This window comes from Nicotiana tomentosiformis, chromosome 1 (assembly GCF_000390325.3).
Source record: "Nicotiana tomentosiformis chromosome 1, ASM39032v3, whole genome shotgun sequence".
Classification (NCBI taxonomy): Eukaryota; Viridiplantae; Streptophyta; class Magnoliopsida; order Solanales; family Solanaceae; genus Nicotiana; species Nicotiana tomentosiformis.
This window is the reverse complement of record NC_090812.1, coordinates 23,870,288-23,890,745: the sequence shown is the minus strand read 5'-3', so window position 1 is coordinate 23,890,745 and position 20,458 is coordinate 23,870,288. Positions and strand designations below refer to the sequence as shown.

The following is a 20,458-nucleotide window of genomic DNA, read 5'->3' as shown; positions in this document are numbered from 1 at the left end:
TCTCCATGCCAAGGATTTTCTTAGCTGCTCCCAAATCTTTCATCTCAAATTCACTTTTCAGCTGACCTTTCAAATTGTGAATTTCTGTTAAATCCTTAGCAGCAATGAGCATGTCATCAACATATAATAATAGGTACACAAATGAACCATCATTTAACTTCCGAAAGTAAACACAACTATCATACATGCTTCTCGAATAACCATGACCCAACATAAAAGAATCGAACCTTTTATACCATTGTCTTGGAGACTGCTTTAATCCGTACAAGGATTTCTTCAACAAGCAAACATGATCTTCTTTTCCTTCAATTTTAAATCCTTCGGGTTGATGCATGTATATTTGTTCCTCAAGTTTGCCATGTAAGAAAGCTGTCTTAACATCAAGTTGTTCTAATTCTAAATTATACATGGCAACGAAGGCAAGCAAGACACGAATAAAGCTATGTTTAACAACAGGTGAGAAAATTTCATTAAAATCAATTCCTTGTACCTCACTATATCCCTTTGCAACTAATCGTGCCTTATACCTCACATCTTCAACCCCTGGAATGCCATCCTTTTCTTGAAGACCCATTTGCAAACAACAATTCTTTTTTTCTGATGTGGGCTTCACAAGAGACCAAGTACCATTCTTGTGGAGAGACTCAATTTCTTCATTCATTGCAATCAACCACTTGGCTGGGTCAGCACCAGAAACTGCTTCTGAATATTTTGATAGTTTTCCAATTTCTTCAGTTTCCTGTGCAACTGAAAAAGCAAATGCAACATAATCTCCAAACCTTAATGGTTGTTTACCTTCTCTTCTTGGTCTATGTTTGGCTATAAAATACTCCTATTTTTCTGGTTCAACTTTAGGAGTCTCAACTTTAGGAATTTCAGCTTCTGGCTCAACTTCAGGAGTTTCAACTGTATTTTGCTCCAAAGTTGATGAGCTTGGCTCGGAAGGAATACCAATCTCAATCTCCACCTGGTTCTGTGTATTCTTTCCTTTCTCTGTATTACAAGAACTATAAGACTCTTTTCTAGAATGTAACATAGAGGATTCATCAAATGTTACATCTCTGCTAATTATAAATTTTGGTGCTGTGGGATCAGGATACCATAGTCGGTATCCTTTCACCCCAGATGCATACCCAAAAAAAATATACTTTTTAGCCCTTGGCTCTAATTTTCCATCATTTACATGCATGTATGCATGACAACCAAATATCTTTAAATCAGAATAATTAGCAGAAGTACTTGACAACATTTCCTCTGGAGTCTTAAAGTTTAAAGGTGTAGAAGGAGCTCGGTTGACAATATAACAAGCTGCAGAGATAGCTTCTGTCCAAAAGACGTTTGTCAACCCAGCATTTGAAATCATACAACGAGACCTTTCCAAAAGAGTTCTATTCATCCTTTCTGCCACACCATTTTGCTGAGATGTCATTCTCACAGTACGATGTCGAGCAATTCCTTCATTCTTGCAAAATTCGTTGAATTCATCATTATAAAATTCCAAGCCATTATCTGTTCTAAGCCGCTTAACCTGTTTTCTTGTTTGCTTCTCAATCAAAACTGTCCATTGTTTGAAATTTAAGAAAACATCACTTTTATTTTTCAGGAAATAAACTCAAACTTTCCTTGAATAATAATCAATGAAAGTTAACGTTTACCTGGCACCACCTTTTGATGGGGTACGTAAAGGACCCCAAAGATCTGAATGAATGTAATCCAAAGTACCTTTTGTTCTATGAATCGCTGGAGATTTGAAGCTGACTCTTTTCCGCTTCCCGAACACACAATGTTCACACAACTCCATATTTTCGGTACTTTGGCCACATAAGAGACCTCTTTTGCTGAGGATGGTAAGACCTTTTTCACTAATATGCCCCAATCGCATATGCCACAATTTGGTGATGTCAGAATCTGATTTATCTGATATTGAAACTGCAGTAGCACCTGTAACAGTAGATTTCAAAAGAGTATAGAACATACCAGATCTGCGTACTTTCATGATCACAAGAGCACCATGAGAAATTTTCAGAACTCCACCTTCACCTGCGTACTTGCACCCAAGAGATTCTAGAGTGCCCAAAGAGATAAGTTTTTTCTTCAAGTCAGGAACATGTCTAACATCGGTGAAAGTTCTCATCACACCATCGTGCATTTTAATTCGGACTGTACCTTTTCCAATAACTTTGCAGGCATCATTGTTGCCCATCAAGATAACTTCACTACCAATAGATTTATATATGGTAAATAAATTCCAATTGGGATACATATGATAAGAACAATCCGAATCTAAAATTTACTCATTGTTAGATTTGAAACTATTTTTAGTTGCTAAAAGAATAGTTCCCTCAGTCTCATCAGCAGCTACACTTGCTTCGGCAGTGTCAGTATTTTTTTGCTCATTTTTCTTTTGTGTATGCTTTTCTTTGTTTTTAATTTAAAGCATTCAGAATTAATGTGACCTTTCTTATGACAATATTTGCACATGATATTTCTGTATCTGGATTTTGACCTTGATTTAGGTTTCTCACTACTTGAATCTTTCTTATTGGATCTACTTCTTATGAATAAGCCTTCCTATTGGTTCCCACTAGTTTTCCCAGTAATATCTCTATCTATTTGTTCTTTTGGTTTCAAAATAGATTTGATATCTTTATAAGAGATATTATACTTTCCATATAGCATTGTATCTCTTATATGTTTAAACGACTGGGGTAAGGAAACAAGCAATAATACAGCTTGATCCTCATCTTTGATTTCAGCATCTATGTTACTTAAATCCATAAGAAGAGAATCAAAAGTATCAAGATATGTAAGTATAGAGGTACCTTCAGCCATACGAAAAGTATAGAGTTTTTGCTTTAGGTAAAGCCTGTTTTCTACTGTTCTTTTCATATATAGGGTTTTAAGCTTTTTTTATATGCCTTTGGCTGAGCTTTCTGCTGCAACTTCACGCAAAACCTCATTTGAAAGATTTAAAATAATACATGCTTTTGCCTTTTTGTCTACGACAACAAACTCTCCGTCCGTCATATTATCCGACATCTTCTCCTTTCCTTGCAGTGCCAAATCTAAGCCATCCTGAATTAGGAGAGCTTCCATCTTTAATTGCCACATTCCGAAGATTGCACTTCGATCAAATTTCTCAACATAAGACTTTGTTAAAGTCATTTTGGCTATTTAAACTAACCCGGTTAGATCTGACTCTGATACCAATTTGTTGACTGGTGTAGTGAAATTGCTCCTCTTCGCTTGTGGACGTAGGTCACCTTGACCGAACAACGTTAAATTTGTGTCTTCTTTATCTTCTTTAATTGCCGTTATTATCAACTTGCATTGTCTTTGTTATTGTCATTATACCGTTGTTTGGCTAAATTCTGCACTACCCGGATTCTCGATCTTAACATATTATATGATTTTCGATCAACCAATTAATTACTAGTACAGTCAGACATCTCAATAACAACATCCCTATATAACAACACTTCACTATAAAAGCCAAGGTTTTCCGGAACCAATTTTTATGTTATGTTATAATATATATTCTCTATAACAATACTTCGCTATAACATCAAAAAATATTCGGAACAAACGAGACTGTTATAAAGTGGTTTGACTATACTGCATAACTATGATTAAGATACTCCACACCCCATTAATTACTAATACTGCGTAATTAAGAAATCAAAATAAAGAAAAGGCTCAAATTAACTCCGTACAAAGTAATCCCATAATTACGATTTGACATTAAGAAACTAATGGTATGGCAATCTGCATAGGTCAATTATTTGATTGTAGCTGAAATTTGACACTTCAAAGTTAGATCGTATTAATTACCAAAAAAAGAGTTAAATCTTATTAGTAGACAGTTTAAATTTTTTTCTAATGAATCATATATTCTTTTTAAAATAAACTTACTTAAATCAATTTTAAGATGATATTTCCTTTTACCGCTGAATTCCTTCGTTTTTATGTATATTGAAGAGACAATAAGGCCTAGTCCTAGTGTAGACGGACATTTCGATTTCTAGTCCTAGGTAATTTACGTTCAGGTATTTGGTGGTGGAAGTCATTTTAAAAAAAAAAATTCTTTGAAAGAATGTTATATTTTTAGTACATATATGATTGTAACAATCCATCAAAAGAAGGAAAATGGCTCATTTTTCTTATAACTATTTTATATTTTTAACTTCATATAATTTGCTTCAAATAACACTTAGAGATTATTATTAATCTTTTGAACTACAAAATCTCATCAACACACACTATGATTTTCTAATATTATTTTTTTTTTTATAAAAACTACTTTCTAGGGCCAAAAGTGTCACCCATATAATTTTCAAATTGTGAAGTAACCAAATAAAATCATAAAAACCAATGGCGTGGCTGGCTCATGACCTGAAGATATCCTATAATTATTTACTAAAACCGCGAATTTTTGTGATCCCTAAATGCTTGGAAGTGTGCAAGTAATTGCACAGAAAACCATAAGTGTGAGGGTAGTAATTATTAGCGTACATCTACTCAAATTTAATTATGTGATGTGAGGAAATTGGTTGTGACATTTTTCTCAACAACTAAACCAGAGTCACTCATTCCTCAGCCAAAAACAACATCAACAACATGAAAAGCCTAGAATATGTATAAAAAATCATACTATCAATTTTAGGAATCTTTTTGTGTCTTTTGCTTGCATTCCATGTTAGTGATCCTTTTCAGCGTCATTTTCGCCTATTGTTATTTGTTAGATACATATATTAGTCTCACTCAACCAACCGAAATCAGGGGAACAAGATAGAATAGTAGTAACTAGACGTAGGAAGTAATGATAAAGTGTGAGAATTATATTGTAGTATTTGTGCCTTGAATAACTCAAAAGATCGGTTTAATTGTAAAATATAAAAACACTTATTATGATTAAATTGTCATATTTAACGTGGACAAGAGTTGTTCCAAAAATAAATTCACTCGATAATATTGAAGGGAATTTTTTTTACTTTTGGATGAAATCGTAATATACTTATTATTTTTATACCAACAAATTTGATATTCACATGTAAATTCACAAGACATTAGTGCAAAGCTAAGATGAATTTGGTGTTGACTCGTGAGCTGGTTTCATCCAAGAGATCAACATGCCAACATAATTATATAGAACATATCACTTTGCACTTATCTCAAAGTCGATATTATGAGGCGGCGATACGTTAAATTAACGAGTGCCACTGCAATCTAATAATATTTTGCCAGAGAATATATTATATATATGAGTGGTAACATTTATTTTAGAAACATTGCATACATACATAAGCCGCCATTGCTTTAAAAATATCAATTTGGTACAAAAATTAAAATTAATTCAAGCCTAAATACAACTCAAATCCAGGCCTAAATACAAGTTGAATTATGGCAAAAAAAAAAAGAAAAACTGATTCCTTTTGATCAACATCTTGTGCGCGCTCTAAGTCACTAATGAATATGATCTTGCTATTTTAGGTGCTTGTGATAGAATGAATGCAACTTCGCTTTGTTCTTTTGTTTCCGTATCTAAAAACTTAATCATGTGTTCGTTATTTGCTAGACTAATACCCAACATTCAACATGCATGACTATTAGTGTCATTGTTTCACAAGAATAATACAAAGTTTAACATTGACATATATATATCACTGGGCTATTTACGTCAAATTTGTGTTTGAAGTCCATCTGAAACTGGCCCAAAAAGTACCGTGCTTACGTTCAAGCTATAAATCTCATTTGACAAATACGACTTATAAATCGCATCACCTTCTATTCGCACATGCACCTTATGTATTAACAACTTCTTAAGTCACAAAGTTTTGCATATCTTTTGTGTTCCTTTATTGAAAAAAAAAAACCCCGCAGCCAAAAATGCTTAGTATTTTAGAGGAAAGTCCATCACTGCCACAACGATCAGTTGGCGATTTGCGAATTGCGGATGCTATTGACAAGTGTAGTCGACTAATTTCATTTAACCCACGAAATTGGGTTAGAATTCATGTCGGGTTTCATTCGAGTTAGTTAATCATTGTGCTGATCGTTTTTACTTAAATAAAATAAGTAAAAGAGCAGGTTATTAGAATTAATGTAACTTCAACATCTAAGTTGGAAAAAGATGAAGTGATTTTAAACAAATTTCTATGAATCCCTTTATCACTTGCTAGCAGTATAGGCTATATTGTTAAAGCTGCATTTACAATGATGGGAAATGTACAAGATATATGGTTACTGCAGATGCCATAAAGCATAGATACATTCTACAAGGATCAGAGGTAAACTAGCTGATATGATCCCTTTTTCCCATTAGAGCAGTAACAAGTCCTCCTTATACGAGCACTAGACAATTTGTAGCCGATGCTATCAGTGGTCTCTATTTGTGCAGTAGGCAAAGAGTGGTAGCTCTAAATCTGCATGGTGACTTGGAGTGCAATATGTTTGTAGTAACGAATAAGGGCAAAGTTGCTGGAAGAATGACATTCTGTTTGTATATATATGTCTTGAGATTACATAGTCAAGAAATTAGAAATTTCATCAAGTAGCTATGTTGATGTCACGACCCAAAACCTAACCCATCGTGATGGTGCCTATCGTGGTACTAGGCAAGCCGACCTTTCCAAAACACTTTAAAAATTTAACAAAAATGAATTAAGACATTTAAAATAACCGGAGTTCCTCATAAATACGGGGTAAAACCCAAATAAAACATAAGTGCGGAAAAATAGCCCGACATCGGGGTGTCACTAAGTCATGAGCAACTAGACTCTCAATCTGAAAGACAGTGTCTAAAATAGTCTGCGTCTAGATATCAATACAGAGAAAGAAAGATAATAAGGAGGGAGCACAAGGTCCAAATGCCGACAGCCACCTCATAAATTTCCGGAAGGTCAACTGCGCACTAACTCAATTACCTCCACGTCCAGTCACACCTGAATCTGTACACAAGGTGCAAGGAGTAACATGAGTACTTCCAACTCAGTAAGTAACAAAATTAAATAAGGAACTGAGAAGCAGTGACAAGCTACACAAATGCAGTTCATTTCAGTAATTTCGGCAAGAAAAGTAGGCATGCTTTCAATTCGGTATTTTAAATCAAAACATTTCGAGCTCAGGTACAACAATATAAGCCCTCCAGAAAACTTCACAATAACAACAATTACCAACGAAGTGCAACAACAAAATAAGAACAAGTACAGTCTCACAGGGCTACTATCACTCATCTATCTCAACAGCTCAATCACTCGGCTCTCAGCCTCAATACCCACAATCAAAGGTACCTGCGCTCACTGGGGGTGTACAGACTCCGGAGAGGCTCCTACAACCCAAGCGCTATATATTGCTGCGGCGTGCAGCCCGACTCAATACTGCTGCGCCGTACAGCCCGATCCATATATTGCTGTGGCGTGCAACCCGATCTGATATATGGACCGAAAGCTTGTTGCGGCGTGTAACCCGATCCAATATTTTTGCGGCGTGCAACCCGATCAAATATATATCTCACATAGCTTTCAACCCGGCACTCAGGCCGTATCTCAGTCACTAACCTCTCCAGCCCCTCGGACTCACAGAATATCATAATATCCAGCTGTTACACCCTGTGCGTCCCAAGGCGACGTAATAAATATGAGACTTTTTAATAATGATTTAAATAATTTTAAATTCATAATATGTCTATATATGATGTTTGGATAGAAAATATGAAGTTTGGAAAAAATCGGATTAAAGTTGCGGAAACACCGGCCAAGGATTTGCCCTGTAACAATGCTTTTTGAGAAATATATTTCATGTAATATATGAGATCTTTTTGGGAAATATTATATAACAAATTGAAGGTCTTGGAATGTAGTTTCCAATTCTCTTAACCGTTCGTTCATACGATATCCGGATAAAAAGATATAAGCATCGGAAGATGAGCGAATCAGAAGCTGCCAAGCTAGCACCTTTTGACTTTTCAAAAGTTGATATATATTTTGTTAACTCGTCTCTCTCTCTTCATTTTTACATAGCATCTGACCAGAGAACTCCATAAAAACGGTGCTTGAGCTCTCTAATAGTGCTTCAAACAAGACTATCATCTCGTACACGAAATCAAGAAGCGATAACATTAAAACGATCCCTACGTCGTAAGTATCGCTATATCGCCTCTCTTTTTCTTTGTAGTTTGAGTTTTGGAATGTATTTAATAGTTAATAAAAAGTTCTAATTTATGTATTTAAGCTTTAAAATATCAAGAAAAGTTGATAAATTCGTTTCCTAATAGTTAGACCTCACTGGACGGTGATCGGAAGTCGTGAGTTCGAGTTATTTGACTTGTAGTGGACTATTTTGTGGGCTGTTTCGTGTTGATTTTGGGCCGTCTATTGTGCTGCTGATTTATGGAGTTTTGAAGGATAAAATGGAGTGGAGAAACGCCACATGTGGTAGGGGTAGTAGGTTGGTCGTTCTTTGTTACATGTTTTAGGTTGTTTGACACTACTTTGGTTGTCGTTTTATGTATGAAGTGATTAGGGTGTGTGGGCTATTTTGTGGTATATTGTGATGGAGATAAGGTTGAAAAATGGTGATTACATGTTGTTATTGTCGTGTTCTTGTTGTTGTTGGTATATGGTATTGGAGGAGGGCCTAGTTACAGGGGAGATGCTGCCCAAATTTACGTAAATGAGCGACTAGTTTAAGTTGTGGACTTAGCCTTTACTCAACACTGATTTTGAATCTCCTTGTGATGTGGTAGATTGAATTGAGTTGTTTGAAGAATTTCTTGAAAGGTATTAAGGACTCAACGAAGTTAAGGTATGTTAAGGCTATCCCTTCTTTCTTTTTGGCATGATCCAAATGATACAAACGAAACGAGCAAAATATGCAACTTTCATAAATGATTCTATTCATAGAAATACTAGGGGTGTATATATTCTTGATTCCCTATGTGAATTATTATTATATCCTCTATTCATGGGTCTCAGAAAAATACGTATTTGATAAAGTTTGTCCAAAAGACATATTGATTTTATGATATTCGAGAAATCTTATTAACGTATTTCTTATGTATTTCATGCATTTATACATGTATATTGACCCATAACCAGAAGGCGTTATATACGCATATATTATATGTATATGGGATATGGGAAAAGGTTAAGGCGTTATATACGCACCCCCACCTGATCAGCTGGTATACGTTGATGATTTGCCCACAGTGGCCGAGATGATATGATGGGATGCCCTTAGAGGCTTGATGATGTTATGAACGCATATACCTATGGATGGTATGACATTTATACGCACATGCATGACATTATAATATTAAATGATTCACAGATCTATTCAGACTTATATGTCGAGTCTTTTACTCTATGTTTCTCTCATGTCTATGATTTACTGATTTTCATTCCTTACATACTTGGTACTTTATTTGTACTGACGTCCCTTTTGCCTGGGGACACTGCGTTTCATGTCCGCAGGTCCCGATAGACAGGTCGAGAGTCCTCCAAATAGGCTATCAGCTCAGCGGAAGGTGTTGGTGCGCTCCATTTGCTCCGGAGTTGCTTGTTTGGTCAGTATGATTTAGACGTGTATTATTTGGTATGGCGGGGCTCTGTCCCGACCTTTATGATATTTATGTACTCTTAGAGGCTTGTAGACAGATATCATGTATACGAATACTGGTATGGCCTTATAGGCCAGTACGCCATATGTATAAGTCAGTATATCAAGTTGGGTCACCATATATTGAGTATTTTCTCATGTTTTATTATACTTATCTCACGACAGCCTCTCCGGCTCAATTACCTATGATAGAATATGATACGAAAGATACGTTACGCTGGTACTCGGCTGAGTAAGGTACAGGGTGCCCGTCGCGGCCCATCGGTTTGGGTCGTGACACCAGCCTAAACAGAGAATACAACAAGTATCAACAAGAAATGAGAGGAAACAGAGATATAACACACAATAAGATTGTGACTGAGTACAAGACAACAATTAGCAGTCAATTCAACAAGTATACAACCGCTGCAGGTCCCAATAGTGCTATCATATGGCCTAAGCATGGTTTCTAACATGAAAGGCAGTCAATTGCTCAAAGACAAGAAAAATTAAGTAATACCAATGGCTATTCGACTTTACAGTCTCACAAGATGGACCAAGCCACAATCCCTCACGATGCACGCTCACACGCCCATCACCTAGCATGTGCGTCACCTCCAAATATTCACATCATACAATTTCTCGGGATTTCATATCCTCAAAACCAGATTTAAGACTGTTACTTACCTCAATCCAAGTAAAATCCTACTCCGCGATGCCTTTGCACTCAAATCGGCCTCCAAACGTCCCGAATCTAGCCACAAGTAATACAACACAATCAATAAAGGCTAAAGGGATTAATTCCACAAGAAAACTACTAACAAAATAGCCCAAAATCCGAAATCGGCTCAAACCGACCCCTCGGGCCCATGTCTCGAAATCCAACAAAAATTACAAAACTCGGAAGTCCATTCACTCACGAGTCTAAGCATACAAAAATTATCAAAATCCGACATCTTTTGGTCCCTCAAATTCCCAAATTACACTCTCCAAAGTCCCAAGCCCTAACCCCCAATTTTCACTTCAAAACCCCACTAATTAGATGAGAAATCAACGGGAAAACATCATAGCTAAGGGTACTTATGCCCAAGGGACTTGCCTCAGTGAATTTCCTTGAATCCCTTTCAAAAATCACCTCAAAAGCTCCAAAGTCCGAGTTAAAAATGGTGGAAATGAGAAAAAATCTCGAAGTCCTCTATTTATACTTTCTGCCCAGTGAAACCACACTTGCGGTCCCTTTTTTCGCTTCTGCGATGCCGCACATGCGAAATTTCCATCGCAGGTTCGGAACTCACTTAAATTCCCAGGTTCCGCATCTGTGGCCAAATACCGCACATGCGATAGCGCACCTGGGCCTCTCCCTCCGCTTCTGCAGAAATCGACCAACTCCTCACTTCCGCATCTACGACTCAGCCTCGCATCTGCGGGCTCGCAGATGCGACCCCCTTCTCACACCTGCGATTTTAGTCCAACTCAACACTGCCCACATCTGTGACCTTCCATGCGCTTCTGCGGTCGCGCACCTGCGGCTCTCTCTCCGCAGGTGCGGAAAACACCAGCAACAACATGTTAGCTGCATTTTCCAAGTTCCAAACCTTCCGTTAACCACCCGGAATCACCCCGAGGCCCTCGGGACCTCAATCAAATATACCAACACATCCCATAGCATTATACAAACTTAGTCGAGCCTTCGAATCACTCAAAACAACATCAAAACACTAAATTACCCTCGGATTCAAGCCTAAGAACTTCTAAACTTCCGAATTCCACAAACGATGTCGTAACTTACCAAACCACGTCCGAATGACCTCAAATATTACACACACGTCACAAATGACACCACGAACCTACTTCAATTTCCAAAAATTCATTCTGACCCTGATATCAAATTTTACACTGCCGACCAAAATCGTCAAATTACCAACTTTCGCCAATTCAAGCCTAATTCCACTACGGACCTCCAAATCACATTCCGGACGCATTCCTAAGTCCAAAATCACCTAATAGAGCTAACAGAAGCATCAAAATTCAAATCCGAGATCGTTTACATATAAGTCAACATCCGATTGACTTTTTCAACTTAAGCTTCTAATAAAGAGACTAAGTGTCTCACTTCATTCCGAAATCTCTCCGAACCCGAACAAATTACCCCGACAAGTCATACAACAACAATAAAGCATAAATTGAGCAGTAAATGGGGAAAAAAGCTGTAATACTCAAAACGACCGTCCAGGTCGTTACATTCTCCCTCACTTAAATATACGTTCGTCCTCGAACGTGCCAAAAGTTGTTTCCATTCCCTCACATCCCTATTCTATCTTACCACGCACGTACCCGGGGGTGATCCCACGTCACCCTATCCATATAGGCCTAACAACACAATACAACTGAAAATCCTTAATTTAACCTTAGCCCTAAAACCTTATAATTCAATTCCCAACCTTTAGATTTTTGTACAAGACCCGAATCTCACAATTACACACTGTATAAGTCTGAACAAGCTGCATCGAGCTATAACTATAACCACGGATATAATCACCCAACATATTACACAACTCGCATGACCGTAGCACCATTCCTGATCACAGTGAATACTCCAAAACTAACCAAATACTAGTATTAAACCCATATCGAACCAAACCTCATCCCAACACTTTCGTACACTATTGATAATAAAAGAAACACGCAGAAACTCGTAACCATTCATCAGATCCACCAGTTGTGGAGCTCCCTCTCATTCGACAAGAACCATAGAAAATCTCTAAGCTGACTTTCAATATTATCATTCCGAATATACTGTAATCAAACATGATAGTACCCATTCTAGGTCCAATGACCTTATATTATTAAACACAACTATCCCACAGACACGCCACATCAATATAACTCCAGCCACTACTGCGTAATCCGTGTACCCAAATATGGGAGATGTCTCAAGGAAGAGAACCATATTGCAAGTTCAACAAGCACCACCACAACCATAATGTTACAACCAACTCCTCAAATTTCGTGAAGAAGATAACCGTAGGTGCATGTGCATAATTGTAGAGGAAGGAAATTAATGAATCAGATAAATTATCATAGAAATAAAATTCCCATTCACGGCACAGATAACTCACGTGCCAATAATATGAATCGCCCGGCATGGTCACAAGCTTCCAGTCCTAGCATATTATATAGGAGCAATTAAACAAGTATACTTGTATATGATAATGAAATAAGATTCTCATGCTCCTGGACTGGTATAAATAGCACGCCATAGTGTAAGCATGTGCAAAGTATGCTATCACACTTCAAATCGGTAATTTTTTTAACACAGAATTAGTAACTACCCCGTTTATTTAGGGAATCATCTTCTTTGTAACCTCAAGTATAGCCCAGATAGTTCTCAACAAAGATACGAATACGGAAAACATTATAACTTTACGCTTAACAGACAACTCTAGGCATATTATAGCCTAAGCATTATTTCGAGTATGAATACTTGCTCTAATGCCCGCACATGGGCTCAAACCTCACATATATGCGCACTCATAGCGCATAACTATCACAAATAATTAACGCAACTAGTGCCTCCACTGAGTTTTAAATAAAATAGTCACCTCAAATAGGTCACAACCCCGAAACAATATACTTCTGAGAACTCCAGTCTCCAAATTCATCGAACACATGAATCACCGTAACTGATCCTAACTCCAACACTAAATTGACTAACACATCTTCCATTCACGATAATCCCATGAGGAATACTTTCATAATTCTTTCGTGCCACATGGAAATAATTTGAATATCAACAGTCTATCAACCAGGTGAGTACTGCAATACCGTTGAACATCCGTAAGTCAAAACACAACGCGTCTTCTGAAATGTGCACCCTTCTTAGGAATTACCGAGCAGTTATAACATTCATCGAAATATCTGAAACTGACCATGCTGTCCAACATTCGTTACCTTCTCTTCAAGACTGAACTGTCACCTTGTACATGTAAATCTTAATCCCGCACAACACGCCACATCTATTATGCCATTATGTGACAAGCACAAGAATCCCATTATCAACTCTGAGTCACCGGCAAGTTACATACCCGGTTAGTTAGAAACCTTCCTCTTGCTCCCTTCCAGGAGGAAATCACAATACACAACACATTTCCCACACTAGTAGAAAATATCAAGTTCAAACTATGGTAGAAACCATCAAGAATACTTTGAAATCCATCTGCACATAACCAAGCTATTAGAACTAAATTTCTCTAACTCGACCAAACCACGTAGGTCACCAAAACACAAGAATATTGCCACCAAAACATCTGTAGAGTCTCACCACATCATAATTACCCCTATAAATACTACAACCAAAACACCCACTCTGAAAATACCTTATTTGAGTCTAAGACCGTTTCATTCACCTTCCTGATACCGAAATATAAACTTCATAATGATATACAAAAATTCCACAAGTCTCGACACCATCCAACTTAAATCTCAAATTTTAGCCATAAATAAATTCGCTAAAAATTCTCAATTGTTACATATTAATCTTGAATCCAATAGAACTTTTTCGAGATTCACCCCCTTTGTTCAAAATCCACATTACACCGCCCAAATGGGCCAAAAGACACGTGCCCCATTAGTACAATAATACTCAAAGAAGTAACTCTACTTTAATACCACCTATCAAATTCATACTCCGTGCGCACTACATCATTCACAAATAACAACTCACTTATCCCACGATTTTCATATACTCATAAAGTTCAATGTAACCCGTATCCATGAATTTACTTACCCGAGTCATTCTCGATCGCCACCTCTGTAAGTCATAACTAACCCACAAGTATGCCTCAAACCAAAACTAAAATTTAACACATAACCATGAAATCAAACTATCAATAGCAGGCTCCCCCACTTAGCTTTAAGTTGCAATTATATAAAATTAGAACTCGCAAGGATTTCTCCTTCTCTATTACCAAGATCTCGCAGCGTTAACCCGCCAAACTTCTCGAAGTATTTTGTTAAGCTTTTCATGAACATTCTGAATCACCGGCCATAATCACACACTCGACCTCTTACCAGGTAGCAAGTAATATTCCTCGCAGAAGCTTCATCAACATCACGCCACTACTAACTGCTCACAGGAGATAAACCACCTGTGGAATTCCTTATTGACATCTTCCAACGACGCTGTACTGGGTGAAACGACTACGTAATCAGTAAATTCTCCTGAGCTCATGCTCGCCCACCATTTGTATAAGTCTGCACTTTCCCTATTGGCATCAACTGAAAGTTCAACAATACCTTCTGAACTCAAGTCATATTGCGCCTGAAACGATAATCAGATCTTCACATCCCTCTTCATTTCAAACAAACTCCTTCCTGCCATATTCAATCTTTTTCCGTACAGTAACCATCACTCCAAATAAAGTCTGTAGGCCAAATCACACTCTATCATGATTCCAAATCGTTCTACACTTTCTCAAGGCACGCGACTACCCTTCCACAGAATCCATATGCTAATCTGCCACTCTTACTTCGGTTAAACAATCTCCTTTAAGCAACTTCTCAACCTCTACTTCTCCTACTTGACCTGCTAGTACTTCAACCACCGCGAAACACTTCCCGTCATGTCGTCCCTCACACTTTGCTGCCCTGCTGTTGCATCAAATCAAAATGCATCTCTGTCGCACCTGGACAAATAAAATGTTACCGACTCTAAGCCTCTTTGAAGATCATCTTTCTCGAGCCATTAACATCAGAAATACCCATTCGCAACCACAATTACTATACAATCACTTACTCTTCTTGAGTCCAAACTCATTGACAAGACATGAGAATTTTATTTGTCCCAAAATTTAACAACGTGAAAGATCCTTCAAAACATTCACACTCGAGATCGTACGTCACATCAAAACAAAAATCAAGCACCCAATGGCCTTCTTTTACGTTTCAAGGAAACACTTCTCGTCACATTCAAATCGTCTTAACATATCCCACAGTTACATCATACTCATCACAAAGCCATTCCACCGCTCATCGAGCCACAAATTCCACTCATAGGGATATTACCGGACATATGAGTCAAAATGTACAAGTTACAACTGAAGCTACCGAGCCTAAGCTGCGTTCTAAACCTGGCCTCAAGTCCTCCAGACTGGCCCATCACCAAAACACAAAATATATATCTTGAACCTCGTTCATAGAATCACAAGCTAGTGATGCATAACTGATACAGAGCGCTCACATGCGCACACAAATGTGTGGAAGGAATTCAAAGAGTTATGTTTCAAGCTTAATCAATTCCGCACGATAGAATACAAGAAAGTGAAATTTTTTCCTAAGGGTTCGGCAGCCTCTCGAAGATAAGTACAGACATCTCCGTACCGATCTGCAAGACTCTACTAAACCTGCTCATGACTTGTGAGACCTATGTAACCTAGAGCTCTGATACTAACTTGTTACGACCCAAGACTTAACTCGTCGTGATGGCACCTATCGTGGTACTAGGCAAGCCGACCTTTCCAAAACCTTTCAAAATTTAACAAAAATGAATTAAGACATTTAAAATAACCGGAGTTCCTCATAAATACGGGGTAAAACCCAAATAAAATATAAGTGCGGAAAAATAGCCCGACATCGGGGTGTCACTAAGTCATGAGCAACTAGACTCTCAATTTGAAAGACAATGTCTACAATAGTCTATGTCTAGATATCAATACAAAGAAAGAAAGATAATAAGGAGGGAGCACAAGGTCTGTGAACGACATCCACCTCGTAAATCTCTGGAAGATCAACTGCGCACGAACTCAATGACCTCCACATCCAGTCATACCTGAATCTGCACATAAGGTGCAGGGAGTAACGTGAGTACTTCCAACTCAGTAAGTAACAAAATTAAATAAGGAACTGAGAAGCAGTGATGATCTACACAAATGCAGTTCATTTCAGTAATTTCGGCAAGAAAAGTAGGCATGCTTTCAATTCAGTGTTTTAAATCAAAACATTTCGAGCTCAGGTACAACAATATAAGCCTTCCAAAAAACATCACAACAACAACAATTAGCAACGAAGTGCAACAACAAAATAAGAGCAAGTACATCCTCACAGGGCTACTGTCACTCATCTATCTCAACAACTCAATCACTCGGCTCTCAGCCTCAATACCCACAATCAAAGGTATTTGCGCTCACTGAGGGTGTACAGACTCCGGAGGGGCTCCTACATCCCAAGCGCTATATATTGCTGCGGCGTGCAGCCCGACCCAATACTGTTGCGGCGTGTATCCCGATCCATATATTGCTATGGTGTGCAGCCCGATCCGATATATGGCCCGAAGTCTTGTTGCGGCGTGCAACCCGATCCAATATTGTTGCGGCGTGTAGCCCGATCCAATATATATCTCACATAGCTCTCAACCCGGCATTCAGGCCCTATCTCAGTCACTAACCTCTCCAGTCCCTCGGGCTCATAGAATATCATAATATCCATCCCAAACAGAGAATACAACAAGTATCAACAAGAAATGAGAGAAAACAGAGATATAACACACAATAAGACTGTGACTGAGTACAAGACATCAATTAGCAGTCAATTCAATAAGTATACGACCGCTGCGGGTCCCAATAATGCTATCATATGGCCTAAGTATGGTTTCCAACATGAAAGACAGTCAATAGCTCAAAGACAAGGAAAAACAAGTAATAACAATGGCATTCGACTTTACAGTCTCACGGGACGGACCGAGTCACAATCCCTCACGGTGTACGCTTACACGCCCATCACCTAACATGTGTATCACCTCCAAATATTCACATCATACAATTTCTCGGGATTTCATATCCTCAAAACCAGATTTAAGACTGTTACTTACCTCAATCCGAGCAAAATCCTACTCCGCGATGCCTTTGCCTCTCAAATCGGCCTCCAAACATCCCGAATCTAGACACAAGTAATACAACACAATCAATAAAGGCTAAAGGGATCAATTCCACAAGAAAACTACTAAAACAATAGCCCAAAATCCGAAATCGGCTCAAACTGCCCCCACAGGCCCACATTTCAAAATCCAACAAAAATCACAAAACCCAGAAGCCCATTCACTCACGAGTCTAACCATATAAAAATTATCAAAATACGACATCATTTGGTCCCTCAAATCCCCAAATTACACTCTCCAAAGTCCCAATCCCTAATCCCTAATTTTCACTTCAAAATCCTACTAATTAGATGAGAAATCAACGGGAAAATACTATAGCTAAGGGTACTTAGGCTCAAGGGACTTACCACAGTGAATTTCCTTGAATCCCCTTCAAAAATCACCTCAAAAGCTCCAAAGTCCGAGTTAAAAATGGTGGAAATGAGGAAAAATCTCCAAGTCCTCTATTTATACTTTCTGCCCAGTGAAACCGCACCTCGGTCCCCTTTTTTTGCTTCTGCGATGCCGCACATGCAAAATTTCCATCGCTGGTGTGGAACTCACTTAAAATCCCAGGTTCCGCATCTGTGGCCAAATACCGCACCTACGATAGCGCACCTGCGCCTCTCCCTCCGCTTCTGCTGAAATCGACCAACTCCTCACTTCCACATTTGCGACTCATTCTCGCATCTGCGGGCTCGCAAATGCGATCCCCTTCTCAACACTGCCCGCATCTGCGACCTTCCATGTGCTTCTGCGGTTGCGCACTTGCGGCTCCCTCTCCGCAGGTGCGGAAAATACCACCAGCAGCAGTTTAGCTGCATTTTCCAAGTTCCAAACCTTCCGTTAACCACCCGGAACCACCCCGAGGCCCTCGGGACCTCAACTAAACATATCAACACGTCCCATAACATCATACAAACTTAGTCGAGCCTTCGAATCACTCAAAACAACATCAAAACACCAAATTACCCTCGGATTCAAGTCTAAGAACTTCTAAACTTCCGAATTCTACAAACGATGTTGAAACTTACCAAACCACGTCTGAATGACCTCAAATTTTATACACACGTCACAAATGACACCACGAACCTACTCCAATTTCCGAAAATCCATTCCGACCCCTATATCAATTTTTTCACTGCCGACCAAAATTGATAAATTATCAACTTTCGCCAATTCAAGTCTAATTCCACTACGGACCTCCAAATCACATTCCGGACACACTCTTAAGTCCAAAATCAGCTAATGGAGCTAACAGAACCATCAAAATTTAAATTCGAGATCATTTATATATAAGTCAATATCCGGTTGACTTTTCTAACTTAAGCTTCTAATAAAGAGACTAAGTGTCTCAATTCATTCTGAAATCTCTCCGGACCCGAACCAATTACCCCGGCAAGTCATACAACAATAATAAAGCATAAATTGCGAGGTAAATGGGAGAACATGACTGTAATACTCAAAACGGCCGTCCGAGTCGTTACATTAGAGTAATGCTGAATAACTTCATTGTTTGCATCAGAAAAAGAAGAAGTTAATAATACATGATGTAAAAGGTGATGCATAAGATAAAAAGAGCAGTCTATTAAGAGAAAAGACAAAACATTACCACATTGATCCAAGTCTTAAAGGTAACATAAGAAAGAAATACATTAGTAATTCCTAGGCATTCCGTCATTTGGACGTTGTAGGCCTTTCCTTTCAGAGGTGTATGACTTGCCGAGATTCTAAGAAATATCTGTTCCTGAGACGATACAAGCACTTTCGGATTAGGTTTGCAGGAAACGTAGATCTAATTAATTATTATGTTCTAGAAATATTGAAAAGAAAAAATATGAGCCAAACGACAGTTTAGCTTTTGCTTACCATTCTTTGTAACCTAGATTAACGGTAAAATTAATCATACATATTGATAGTATCACAAATGGAGAGGAAAATTTCTAGAGCTTTTTGGCTCACTTCCTTTTGCTGTAGAAAAACTTCCTGTAAATTGACAAATCATACAGAAAGGTGTAAGTTAAATAATTTCTAGTTTGCCCGAGGAATAGAGGCATACTGTTGCAATGTTGAAACGGTGCAAGCAACAATGCCGTATGTCCACAGCAGAGCGAACTTTCCAGTGTTGTAGACACAGGTAATTCCAGGAATTTTCCTTTTGAGGCAAATAGAGCTGTTGCTACAAGACAATGGGTAATATTAAACCAATGGTTGTATTGTGATCGGAATGCTAATATAGTTTAGGCGTCTCTCATTCTACCTCTAATTCCACTTTCTTCTGCAATCATGGCTTAAAGGCCCACAATATCAGAAATATTCTGCAACAAAAGGTATACAATTAGATTTTCCTATAAGAGCTGGCAATATTTGGTTTATATATTATTCTATGTTTCTTTTTTCTATTTTTTTGTGTTCATCCCGCAGATAAAAGTATAAGTAATAATTTCGGTTCCGTAGGAACTAAACCGATTTCCATCCTTTACAGTGTACAAGCAGTTAAGACATAAAATTAACTTGAGATAAGGGGTGTGAATTGAAAGTAGAAGGATCTTGTCTGAAAAAGGTAGATCGATTGATGCTTTATCACGACTAACCAGTAGAAAGTTTAGGACTAAAAGTGGGCACAGAAACCATCACATATCCCTAAAGCAACATAAAGGTGATATGACTCTTCCAGTTTATGTTGGATTTAAAAGGCACCTAAAGTTTACGCATCAACTCTGTTATTTTTGTTTTAACTTTTTCATGGATCCATAATAATTCAAAACTAAAATATTCTTTCTTGGTTGCTAAGGTAAAGAAGGCACAGATTGGAATGAAATAATTTTTGTATATCTTTTATAACATTTCAACAACTAAACATTTAACTCACAATAATATTCATGTAAAGAAATTCAACTTCTATATATACAAAAGCTTCTAAAAATCATAAGCTTTTTATCAGAAGCACGTGTA

The 20,458-nt window shown here is 38.0% G+C and overlaps 1 long non-coding RNA gene across 1 annotated transcript; it reads right to left on the bottom strand.

The window, feature by feature from the left end:
- Positions 1-19,063: 19,063 nt before the first annotated feature.
- On the bottom strand, positions 19,064-19,711 carry LOC108943436 (uncharacterized). Its single transcript, XR_004504400.2, has 2 exons — positions 19,373-19,711; positions 19,064-19,250 (listed from the first exon to the last, which is right to left on the bottom strand). It is a non-coding gene; the product is annotated as an uncharacterized lncRNA (long non-coding RNA).
- Between the last annotated feature and the right edge of the window lie 747 nt (positions 19,712-20,458).